General features: G+C 41.7%; 1 protein-coding gene across 5 annotated transcripts in view; it reads right to left on the bottom strand.

Annotated features, from left to right (window-relative positions):
- Positions 1-11,152, bottom strand: part of nlgn1 (neuroligin 1) — a 288,192-nt gene extending 277,040 nt beyond the window's left edge. For 4 of the 5 annotated variants that reach the window (XM_061683182.1, XM_061683184.1, XM_061683181.1 and 1 more), the window contains exon 1: positions 10,783-11,152. The gene's annotated coding sequence lies outside the window, so the exon portion shown is untranslated. The remainder of the gene's footprint in view (positions 1-10,782) is intronic. The other variant, XM_061683179.1, reaches the window with a different exon arrangement.
- Positions 11,153-13,256: the final 2,104 nt, after the last annotated feature.

The following is a 13,256-nucleotide window of genomic DNA, read 5'->3' as shown; positions in this document are numbered from 1 at the left end:
TTTTTGGGAAATGTATTTGGATGGAAAATCTGGTCAAAAAAATTATTCAAATTAAGAGTAAAACTGTATAACTTCCTTATTTCTCAACATACCTTCTCAGCAATCTTTTTTTGTCTTCTACGAGGGATTTATTTGTTATATGATCTAGCATTTATTAAATCACAATTTTTTTGCATTAAGCCGATTCTCCTAAAAATGGGATGAAAAGTATTTTTTATTAGATCTATTTTGTAATAATTTATCTTATAATTCGTTGATTGAATAGTAATACAATTAAATAGTCAATTTAGCTTAATTCTAATTACATAGTAAAATGAGAATAAATTATTTTATTTGTAAAATAAACATTTTATTCATTTACTTATTTTTCATTTAATTAAACCATTGGTAACTGATTTATTGTCAGTCAAATAAATTAACATGACTAAAACAATTTTACATATACATTTGTAATAAAAAAAATGACCAATTGCTTTATTATCAGTGAAATAATTATTTGATATATATTTTATAATTAATTATTTTAAATGGGAGTTAATTTTATTCATTTTTATTTGCGTAATTCATTTATCTAATTGAACAACTGGTTATTTGATTTATTGTAAATAAAATAAAACAATTTTTAAAGAACACAATATTATTGTATTATTCGAGTAAATAATTTTTTTATACACTAATTATTTCGATTTACCTCATCTGCATATGACCTGGCCCATTTGTCCATTTTAAAAACCCAATGTAGCCCTTGAGAAAAAAAAAATTTCCCCTGAATGCAGTCTAATTGGATGTCATTTTGGCTTCTAAAAATGGGACTCGTCATGCATATACCATATTAATTTCATCGTCAACACATTTTTATCCAACAAAATTTTAATTACATGTTTTTGTCATTGATTTGTAGACCCAAATTTAACAGTCTGTGTAAATATACATTCATTCATTAATTTTCCGTACCGCTTCTCCTCACGAGGGTCGCGGGCGTGCTGGAGCCATCCCGGGCAAGGGTGCACCCTGAACTCATCGCCAACCAATTGCAAGGCAAATATAAACAAAAAACCATTCACACTCACATTCACACCTACGGCTAATTTCTTCTTCTTCTTTTCCTTTCGCCTTGTCCCATTAGTGGTAACCACAGCGTGCCATCCTTTTCCATGTAAGCCTATCTCCTGCATCCTCCTCTCTGACACCAACTGCTCTCATGTCTTCCCTCACGACATCCGTCAAACTTCTTCTCTTTGGTCTTCCTCTAGCTCTCTTGCCTGGCAGCGCCATCCTCATCATCCTTCTACCAATATACTCACTCTCTCTCCTCTGGACGTGTCCAAACCATCAAAGTCTGCTCTCTCTAACTTTGTCTCCAAAACATCTAACCTTGGCAGTCCCTCTGATGAGCACATTTCTAATTTAATCCAACATGGTCACTCCTAGGGCGAACCTCAACATCTTCATTTCTTCATTTCTCCACCCTCGGTATCTCCCTGTAGCCTCTCTCTTACCCCTCCAAAAAAAACCTCCAACCCGCTCATTCATGCACATATACTTTTTCTTACTTTGGCTAATCTTCATTCCTCTCCTTTCCAGTGCATGCCTCCACCTGCTCCCTGCTTTCACTGCAGATCACAATGTCATCTGCAAACATCATGGTCCACAGGGATTCCAGTCACCACTGCAAACAGGAAGGGGCTCAGGGCTGAGCCCTAATGCAGTCCCACCTCCACCTTAAATTCCTCTGTCACACCTACAGGACACCTCACCACTGTTCTGCTTCCCTCATACATGTCCTGTATTATTCAAACATACTTTTCTGCCTCTCCAGGCTTCCACATGCAGTACCACAGTTCCTCTCTGGGTACTCTGTCATAGGCTTTCTCTTGATCCACAAAGACAATGTAGCTCCTTCTGATCTTCTCTGTACTTTTCCATCAACATCCTCAAGGCAAAGAAGGCATCTGTGGTACTCTTTCTAGGCATGAAACCATACTGTTGCTTGCAAATAGTCACTTCTGTCCTGAGTCTAGCCTCCACAACTCTTTCCCATAACTTCATCATGTGGCTTCTCAACTTTATTCCTCCATAGTTCCCACAGCTATGCACATCACCCTTGTTCTTAAAAATGGGCACCAGCACACTTTTCCTCCTCCTTCTCACCCGCTAGAATTCTGTTGAACAAGCTAGTCAAAAACTCCACAGCCACCTCTACTAGATGCTTCCATACCTCCACAGGAATGTCATCAGGACTAACTGCCTTCCAATTTTTCATTCACTTTAATGCCTTTCTAACTTCCCCCTTACTAAACATTGTCACTTCCTGGTCCACCACACTTGCATCCTCTACTCTTCCGTTTCTTTAATTTTCCTCATTCATCAACTCCTCAAAGTATTCTTTCCATCTATCCAACACACTACTGGCACCAGTCAACACATTTCCATCTCTGTCCTTAATCACCCTAACCTGCTCCACATCTTTCCCATCTCTATCCCTCTGTCTGGCCAACCTGTATAGATCCTTTTCTCCTTCTTTAGTGGCCAACTTGGCATACATGTCATCATATGCCTATTGTTTGGCCTTTGCCACCTCTACCTTTGCCCTACGTCGCATCTCAATGTATTCATTTCTCCTCTCCTTGGTCCTCTCAGTGTCCCACTACTTCTCAGCTGACCTCTTTCCTTGTATGATTTCCTGTACTGTGAGGTTCCACGACCAAGTCTCCTTCTCTCCTTTCCTACCATAAAATACCAGTACTCTCCTGCCATTATCGCTGATCACCTTGGCTGTAGTGGTCCAGTCTTCTGGAAGCTCCTCTGGTCCACCGAGAGCCTGACTCAGCTCTTCCCGAAAAGCCGCACAACACGCCTCCTTTCTCAGCTTCAACCACATGGTTCTCTGCCGTGGCCCAATGGTTAAGATCATCGCCTGCCACCGTGGGGGACCTAGGTTCAAGACCCCGACTGGACCATCCACCAACATCCCCCGGACTCACGGCTGTGGTGTCCTTGAGTAAGACACTGATACCCCGAAATGCTCCCCGGGTGCTTCAGCTGCCCCCTGCTCCAGTGTGTTCCACTAACGTGTATGTGTTCACTGTGATGGGTTAAATGCAGAGAACAAATTTCGTGTGCATGCATGCATGTTCATGACAATAAAAGATGATTCTTCTTCTTCTTCTGATACTTTAGATTAACGCTCATATTTGTTTGGCAAAGTTTTAATTCCGGATGCCCTTCCTGACGCAACCCTCTGCATTTATCCGGGCTTGGGACCGGCCTATAGTTTCCACTGGCTTGTGCCCCCCATAGGGCTGCATTACACATTATGCAATATTCTATGCATAAAATGGGCAATTCAAAATCAAACACTCATTGTTCTGAAAAGACTCCAGACACTTATTTTCACGCTCTTTGGCATTGTACACCTGTACTGCACATCGGGTCACTAGTTACACAGAAACTCTCCTCAGTTTTGAACTGTAGAATTTTAATTTCTGGGTGATTTCAAAAGGTATAGCGCTTCCAAATAAACATGCTCAACCAATACTTGTAATTCTAGCAATCGCTAAAAAAAAACAATATTGTTAAACTTGAAAGATAAACAAGCTATCAACATTAACCAATGGCAAAATCTTGTCATAGAGTACATTGGCTGAATAAGTATTTAACATGTCACTATTTTTCCCGTTAAATATACAAAAAAAAAACAGAATACAATGATTTGCAAATCATGTTCAACCTGTATTTAATTGAATACACTACAAAGAAAGACAAGATATATAATGTTCAAACTGATAAACTTTATTGTTTTTAGCAAATAATCATTAACTTAGAATTTTATGGCTGCAACACGTTCCAAACAAGCTGGGACAGATGGCAAAAAAGACTGAGAAACTTGAGGAATGCTCATCAAACACCGGTTTAGAACATCCCACAGGTGAACAGGCTAATTGGGAACAGGTGGGCGCCATGATTGGGTATAAAAGGAGCTTCCCTGAATTGCTCGGTCATTCACAAGCAAAGATGGGGCGAGGTTCACCTCTTTGTGAACAAGTGTGTGAGAAAATAGTCGAACAGTTTAAGGACAATGTTCCTCAACGTACAATTGCAAGGAATTTAGGCATTTCATCATTTACAGTCCATAATATCATCAAAAGGTTTAGAGAATCTGGAGAAATCACTGCATGAAAGAGGCAACGCTGAAAACCAACATTGAATGCCCGTGACATTCGATCCCTCAGTCGGCACTGCATCAAAAATCGACATCAATATGTAAAGGATATCAACACATGGGCTCAGGAACACTTCAGAAAACCAATGTCAGTAAATACAGTTCGGCGCTACATCCTTAACTGCAACTTGAAACTCTACTATGCAAAGCTAAAGTCATTTATCAACAACACCCAGTCATTTATTTATCAACAACACCCAGAAACTTCTCTGGGCCTGAGCTCCTCTATGATGGACTGATGCAAAGTGGAAAAGTGTTCTGTGGTCCGACGAGTCCACATTTCAAATTGTTTTTGGAAATTGTGGACGTCGTCTCCCTTGGCCAAAGACGAAAAGAACCATCCGGACTGTTATGGACGCAAAGTTCAAAAGCCAGCATCTGTGATGGTATGGGGTTGTGTTCGTGCCAATGGCATGGGTAACTTACACATCTGTGAAGGCAACATTAATGCTGAAAGGTACATACAGATTTTTGGAGAAACATATGCTGCCATCCAAGCAACGTCTTTTTCATGGACACCCCTGCTTATTTCAGCAAGACTTCAACAGCGTGGCTTCGTAGTAAAAGAGAGCGGGTACTAGACTGGCCTGCCTGCAGTCCAGACCTGTCTCCCTGCAGTCCAGACCTGTCTCCTCCTGAAAATATGTGGCGCATTCATTATGAAGCGTAAAATACGACAACGGAGACCCCGGACTGTTGAACAGCTGAAGCTGTACATCAAGCAAGAATGGGAAAGAATTCCACCGACAAAGATTCAACGATTAGTGTCCTCAGTTCCCAAACGTTTTTTCTACTCTGAGATCCTCCCAGATGACCGAGCTTCCCACCCTATCTCTAAGGGAGAGCTCGGACACCCTGCGGAGGAAACTCATTTCGGCCGCTTGTATCCGCGATATTGTTCTTTCAGTCACGACCCATAGGTGAGGGTAGGAACGTACCATCACCATCACTGCAGACGCTGCACCGATCCGCCTGTCGATCTCCCGTTCCATTCTTCCCTCACTCGTGAACAAGACCCCAAGATACTTGAACTCCTCCACTTGGGGCAGGATCTCATCCCCGATCTGGAGAGGGCACGCCACCCTTTTCTGACTGAGGATCATGGTCTCAGATTTGGAGGTGCTGATTCTCATCCCAGCCGCTTCACACTCGGCTGCGAACTGCTCCAGTTAGAGTTGGAGGTCATGGCTTGATGAAGCCAACAGAACCACATCATCTGCAAAAAGCAGAGATGCAATACTGAGAATACTCAGCTGCGCCTAGAAATTCGCCAAGGTCCTCCACCTCTGGCCATCACCCATCTCACATTGCACCTGACCCCTATGGCCCCGCCCACAGGTGATGAGCCCATGGGAAGGGGGACCCACGTTACCCCACACGAACCACATCATCTGCAAAAAGCAGAGATGCAATACTGAGGCCACCAAACCGGACCCCCTCTACGCCTCGGCGGCTGCACCTAGAAATTCTGTCCATAAAAGTTATGAACAGAATCGGTGACAAAGGGCAGCCTTGGCGGAGTCCAACCCTCACCGGGAACAAGTCCGACTTACTGCCGGATATGCGGACCAAACTCTGACTCCGGTCCTACAGGGACCGAACAGCCCATATCAGGTGGTTTGGTACCCCATACTCCCGAAGCACCCTCCACAAGACTCCCCGAGGGACACGGTCGAACGCCTTCTCCAAGTCCACAAAACACATGTAGACTGGTTGGGCGAACTCCCATGAACCCTCGTAGACCCTGCAGAGGGTATAGAGCTGGTCCACTGTTCCACGGCCAGGACGAAAACCACACTGCTCCTCCTGAATCTGAGATTCGACTTCCCGACGGACCCTCCTCTCCAGTTGAATTGTCCAATTGAGGAGGTCTTCGAAGTATTCTCCCCACCGACTCACAACGTCCCGAGTCGAGGTCAGCAGCGCCCCATCCCCACTATACACAGTGTTCGTAGTGCACTGCTTTCCTCTCCTGAGACGCCGGATGGTGGACCAGAATTTCCTCAAAACCATCCGGAAGTCTTTCTCCATGGCCTCACCGAACTCCTCCCATACCAGAGTTTTTGCTTCAGCAACCACCAGAGCTGCATTCCGCTTGGCCACCAACGGGTTCGGGGATTGCCGCCACAACAGGCACCGACAACCTTACGGCCACAGCTCCGGTCGGCGGCCTCAGCAATGGAGGCACGGAACATGGTCCACTCGGACTCGATGTCCCCCCGCCTCCCCCAGAACATGAGCAAAGTTCTGTCGGAGGTGGGAGTTGAAACTCCTTCTGACAGGGGATTCTGCCAGACGTTCCCAGCAGACCCTCACAATACGTTTGGGCCTGCCACGTCGGACCGGCATCTTCCCCCACCATCGGAACAAACTCACCACCAGGTGGTGATCAGTTGACAGCTCCGCCCCTCTCTTCACCCGAGTGTCCAAAACATGCTTCATCGATCATCGAACTTTTGTCTTACTACATAAGTTTTTTTAAAATATGGAAATTCAGACAAATTGTTCTGGAATTTCTATAGGTTGGCAGCTCTGCAGTCATAGCAATGAATGCAATTTTACTAATAATTGGCATAATAATTTTCTCTGGTGTTTCGATTTTCGGCCTTAGGTGTCTCCCCCTTCGCCCCTCCACCCGTTTCAGTCAATAATTTTAATTTCGGTGCATCAGTAATTTTGAGATCATTATATTTTGAAATACCTGCAGGGAAAAGTAATTTATTTATTTGTGATGTTTGTAATTGTTAAATAAACCTTCTGCTTTATATAATGCTAATTAATTTAGTCTGGTCCAGTTTTCTACATTTATAAACTTACATACAATAAATATTGAGTCATATTGAATATCGACATGGGGGTTGTGATTTCAAATTTAGGCCATATTGCCCAGCACTAGCACCAAGTAAGAAAGTGGGTTTCAGGATGTGCACCTGTGTCTCCATTCAAAAAATGGAGACACTTCCCTTCATCCGCTAGGCGGAAGTGTCTCCTTTGCGAGAGAGAGAGACAGACAGCGGCTGAAATACGTATTTAACACATCATTGCAAAGGGTTGGCACGGTGGACAACTGGTTAGAGTCAGGCTGACGCTCTAACCAGTCGGCCACCGTGCCGCCCAGATCCCCTTCCATCAAAGTCAATTGTTTGCCTATTGTTTTACGCAAAACATAGCTCAAAATTAGTCTGTGACCTTGTTTAAATTTGACATCTAAGTTTGTCGATTGAATGAAATAGCCTCTGAACACCAAACTGCTTGCAAAAATAGGTGGATTTAAATTTGCTATCGTTGTAACGTACTGTGCCCTGAGATTGGCTGGCGACCAGTTCAGGGTGTACCGCGCCTCTTGCCCGAAGATAGCTGGGATAGGCTCCAGCACGCCCGCAACCCTAGTGAGGAGAAGCGGCTCAGAAAATGGATGGATGGATGGAGGTAACGTACCATAGGTTCGGCAATTAATATTCAAGTACCTGCCCACTTTGTGGTTGCTACATGCCCACTAATCTCAGGAAAAATGGCTGAGTGTCAACCTGAACTACACCCTGAACTAATCACCAGCCAATCGCAGGGCACATATAAACAAACAACCATTTGCACTCACATTCACACCTACGTTCAATGTCGAGTCTTCAATTAACCTACCCTGCATGTTTTTGGGATGTTGGAGGAGACCGGAGTACCCGGAGAAAACCCATACAGACACGAGGAGAACATCCAAACTCCACACAGGCGGGGCCGGGATTTGAACCCCGGTCCTCAGAACTGTGAGGCAGACGTGCTAACCAGTCACCTACCGTGCCCCCTCATTTCAGATTCAGTTCGACAAATTCAATGTCAAATTAGGTGTGACAGAGGGTTAGTAAAAATAAGCTTTCACACAGTGCTGGAAGTGTATTTCCAGGTTTGACGCGAACTGCCATCTAGGCGGCCGCTGCACCCCAACCCATGAAAGTACAGTGTATAAAAGCATACATGTTGTAGTTGACCACAATACTTAAACTGAAGATGGCGCCCTAAAAACAATCAGCGATATATAGTTTAAAAAAATGTCTGATTGTCGAGTCTGATGATAATAACTAAATCACTGTTTGGGCATTCAAAAAGCCACCTCAAAATGTGGCTTCCATTTTGTGACGTCAGGGGTTGAATGCTTTGGCCTGAGGGAGCGGTGGCCGTCGCTTGTAAACAATTATCCTCCTTCTGTTCATTAAATTATGTTTTATTGTATTGTGTCAAGTTTGCTTTGGGGTCCACAATTTGGCGGTACCCCAATGTAACACGCACTGCGCCCCTCCTCTTCCGTCATTAAAATTAAGGGATTGTTTCGTTTGTAACGGAAATATTTAAATGAATACTGACTGGTCATCATGATAATAGTTGTTTTTCTACTTTGTGTTGCAAAAAAAAATTTGACTTGATGGCAGCAAACTTCATAAAATCTGCCCACATCACTTCACAGTTACCTTGCAGTGAAAAGTAATGTATCTGTTGTGTTTTGGGCTCAATTTTCAGTTTTTTTTTAGCTAAATGTCTTTTTTATTATCACAATGAAGAAGTGATGTCCATGGAATCAGAGCATGAAATTATACAAAAATATGTACAAGTGTAAAAAAAGGCAAAAAAAAGGACTAAATTCAGCAATAGTAAAGTGAAAAGAAATATTCGAAAAACTGCTTCATTCTTTACATTCTATTTAAGTGAAGTAGAATGTTTTTCTTATGAAAACTTTTCTTTACATTCTATGCTTACAATTTAGGACTATGTTTTTTTAATACAGTACAAGAGTGCTATTTTTCTTATTAAAAAAAACACAGAACATTTACTTTTAAATGCATTCATTTCAACAGGGAATGTTGATTTGAGATACAAATGCTTTGAGTGATGAGTGCGGTCATGTAATGCATTAAACTCATTAGTCAAGGTACCACTTGTTAAAATATTACCCAAATCATTGCCTGTACAGTCAATAAAGGCTTCATTTTGGCAACAGTTTGGGATTCTGTCCATCTGCGGTTCGTTCTTGAGGTTTCTTATTTCCCCCTAAATGGGGTTTTGAGTCTTTTCCTTGCCCGATTGGGGGGTTTAGATCAGGGGGATGTCGTCGGTCTTTGTCAGTTGTGTGCCTGTGAAGCCCTTTGTGACTCTTTTGTGATTAACAGCTATACAAATAAACTTGAAGAAACCTACTCTAAAATACATCTGACAATTTTATGTATCGGAGGTGGGGAGAATGTAAACATTTTTCTTCAAAGATTTGAAAGCAATAACTGCGATGTCATCCAGTTATTATTACCTTTAAACATATATCAAGGAATAGATTCATTTAGGAAATAGCTTCCTCTAGAATTAGTGGAAAAGGCACAATGAGAGGAAAAATGAGCAGATTGACGAAGAGAACAATAGTCAGAGGTGGGTGAAGACAGCATTGAGGAGATGTTTTCCTTGAGGGCTGAGTTATGTAGATCAGAGCCTCAGGGATTGTGTGAACTGCTATAGCCTGCCCCCTGTCTCTGGAAACAGCATGAAGGCAGTCTTCACTGCCATATGATGAATGAACAAATCCAATCACAAAAAGAAATAGGGAAATAAAAACAACAGACTTCATTATCATGCAAGAATATATTTTGGGCTGCAGTGTCTATTGAGATTTTTTGACAAATGTCTGGAGGATGGGAATGAAAGTAGCTCTGTCAGTGGCTGGCGTTTGAGACTTGATGTGGGTCAAAAATATGACAATTAGGACTGTCGTTTGAGAGCTGCCCGTTTTAAAAGAATTTTTCGGGACCTTTCCATTGAGGCTTAATTTCAAATCTTCTTAACCAAGAGGTGATAAGTCTCATTCCTTTATTCTGCTCAAAGTAAAATTTGCATATTAATAAAGACACCCGCAAATAATCTAATTGCTAAATCAATCATGTTATAGTAATATATAACACTGCATTAATCCATGTTAATTGCACAGTGGTGCCCCCAATGGTTGCCAGTGTCAACAAAACATTGCACACACATTAGATTTTTTTGTTTACTAATCAGTGTTGGGAAAGGTTTGCAATTATATATATATATATATATATATATATATATATATATAACTGAGTATTACATCATTGCAAGATCGTCTGTGATGTTTGAGAGAAGAAATTGCATCGCACATGAACGCAGTCTGCAAGGGACATGCGCCAGAACATGTAGCACATTCCAAACTGCGAAAGATTAGACATGTCATAGTGACGATTTGGATTCCCACTAATTGAAATCAAGTCTATGAACGCCGCTGTTTGCGCAAACCGAGTGGATGTGCGCAGGTCTGTCATCCGTCTGCAAGGGGATCTCGCCAAAGAAGCATGACGAATGTTTACCCACATTATCCTTTTCCACTCAGCAATATTGACATGAAACATAGGTGAATTTAGCCCCCAACCCACACACCTAGCATCACTATATTCTCTTATGTCGTGCGATTATGAAATTCAGAGCACTGCATTGGCTGCTTCAATTTATCAGTCGTGTCATGCCACATTACCGAATTCCGAGTATAGACTTTGAGAAGCATGTGCATTTACCATGTAAGAGTGTCCAATCCACTGCTTGGTCCACAGTAGTCCTCTGTGCGCTGCGTATCACTGGAACATGGAGCCTTTTTTGGTCGACATAGCCCGTAAAAAATGCAAGGATGATATGCTAGAAATAAAAAATCCCAAAATAATGTGTTCGAACAAACACATCGGCGGACAAAAAAAAGGGGCATTCCACTCTGCCAAAAAAATAATAATTCGTGGTTAATCGCATGTGTTTCAAGAATTCACGTCGATAATAAGAATGCCATTCTACGGCAATCGAACATGCAGCCACTACGTACTGAGTGTTTGACGCACAAGCGACTACTTCACAAATGGCGCTGATGCTGGAAAGATGAACCGGACCGCCCGCTCCTCACGAACCAGGCTGCACTTGGCTGAAGGGGGGTGGGGGGAGCACCTTCCTCTCCCTACAGCTTTAATGGAGCAGAGGGGTGGGAGACAACCACAACAGCTTGCTTTGTTCTTTAAAGACATGAATTAATTATGTAAATTCTAGTCTTCTGGTTGTATGTATACTGTGTAATTACCTAGATGTGTGAATGTATGTAAATAAATCTTACTGCAACCGCATACACAGCTTTCCAGCAGGATCGTTCTGTGCTCGGATGCATGCTGGTGCCTTTATGCTGTTAACACAAGCACAAGTAAACGCACGTTGTGTTTGGTCATTTGCTATGACCGGCATAGACAAAGCACACAAACTAATTAGTAATTACTGGAATTAAATAAGGTTGTCAAAACAGTATGTAAATCGAATGAAAAACGCCCAATTAACACAATGTAATTGCAAATTAGCCTACTAACAGCAATCTGCGAGTACTGTAGTGGTTATTTTAAAAACCCAACAACAACAAATAATGCAGGGTTGCAATAAAAATCCACAGTTCGGTAGCTGTCTTGGTTATTCGTATACGTTGATTGTTAGGAAAAGCAATTATGTCTTGTATAGTCAGGTGAAAACTGAAAGAATGAGGAGGTCTGACATTTGACACATTATTGTGACAGTACGATCATGTTAAAAGTAGATGAGATTGGATGCAAGAGACCATTTCTGTATCTTAATATTATTACTTCCAACAACATGCCTTTCATCCCTTTGGCAAGGAAAATTAGTTATTCACTGTCACTAAAATGAAGCGGAATTGTATCGTTATACTAGGCACAAAAAAATTATCTTATAAAATATAAAAGTAAAACGGGCTCTGAAAGCTCAACCCTCGAATTGCATACAAGATCATTTGCTTTTCCAACCATATGTGTCACTGTTGGGGTTGTCGAAGGCTAGGAAGGCAAGGCAAAAAAATGTGGAGGACCCAAGTGCAGGGAAGCAGGGAGGCAAGGCAGGAGTGCAGGAGTCTCCAAAAAATAATATTTAATCTTCAAAAAGGGGCAAACAAGGAACATGGATAAAGCAAAACCAAACAAAGTCCCACAACAGATAGCAACCAAACCAAAGTAACAAAGAAACACTTAAATACCTAAAACTGGAAACAAACTATGACTGGTGAGTAAGACGTGGAACAGATAGGGACAATGACATACTGCAAAGACAATGAAACGACAAGAACTGAAAGAAACCAGGGAACTAAATACAAACAGATTGACGAGACAACGAGGAACGCCTGGACAAGACACGAGTGGCTGGAGGGAGCTGATTGGTCGACATAAGGCAGAAGGTTGACGAGAACAGGTGGACACAACAACCAAATGAGCACAGGAAAACATGGAACAAAACTAAACCCAAACCAAAACACAGACCATGACAATATGCGTGTATCGCAGATAGGGAAAATTATTTTGATAATTTGTGTAATAGGTATTTATTTTTTATTTCACCGAAATACTTGGCTTTCTTTTTTACTTTTCACTGGGGTTGTTATTATCAAACGTTTGTAGCTTTATTGACTTTGTTTCCTGTATTTTCATGGGATTGAGTTTTTGTTATGTATGGTGTGATATGATTCTGGTGGATATGACGTGGTTGCTCCCGTCTCAGTCAGTTTGATTTCTGTTTGATTTTCAAGGCCTGGCTGGAGTGCTGTCCATATCACCCACAGTAATTGCCCCTGGTCCTGCCATTTGTGCATCGGAACACATTTGAGTGTAGTTGGATGTGCAGATTACTCCAACTCCTTAACAACCTGAAGTGAAGGAAGGTCCGGTGACAAAGCGGATGGTGGATATGCAAAGCAAAATTTTTGTATAGCGCATTTCATACACAAGGTAACTCAAAGTGCTGTACATGATTAAAAGAAAGCATTTAGAAACCAATGGGGAAAAAAACTGTTTATAAACATTTAAAACAGAGAAAAATAAAAGTATAATTAAAATTACAGTGAATGGAAATATAATTTAAAAGTGAAAACATTATAAAAATTATAGTGAAAACATTATAAAAACATAAACAAAAAACAAAAAATAATTTAAAAAAATATATAAAACATTTTTATAGGAAT

Source organism: Phycodurus eques, chromosome 8, assembly GCF_024500275.1.
Source record: "Phycodurus eques isolate BA_2022a chromosome 8, UOR_Pequ_1.1, whole genome shotgun sequence".
In the NCBI taxonomy this organism is placed as follows: domain Eukaryota; kingdom Metazoa; phylum Chordata; class Actinopteri; order Syngnathiformes; family Syngnathidae; genus Phycodurus; species Phycodurus eques.
Note: the sequence above shows the minus strand (reverse complement) of the source record. Positions and strands in the feature narration are given on the sequence as shown.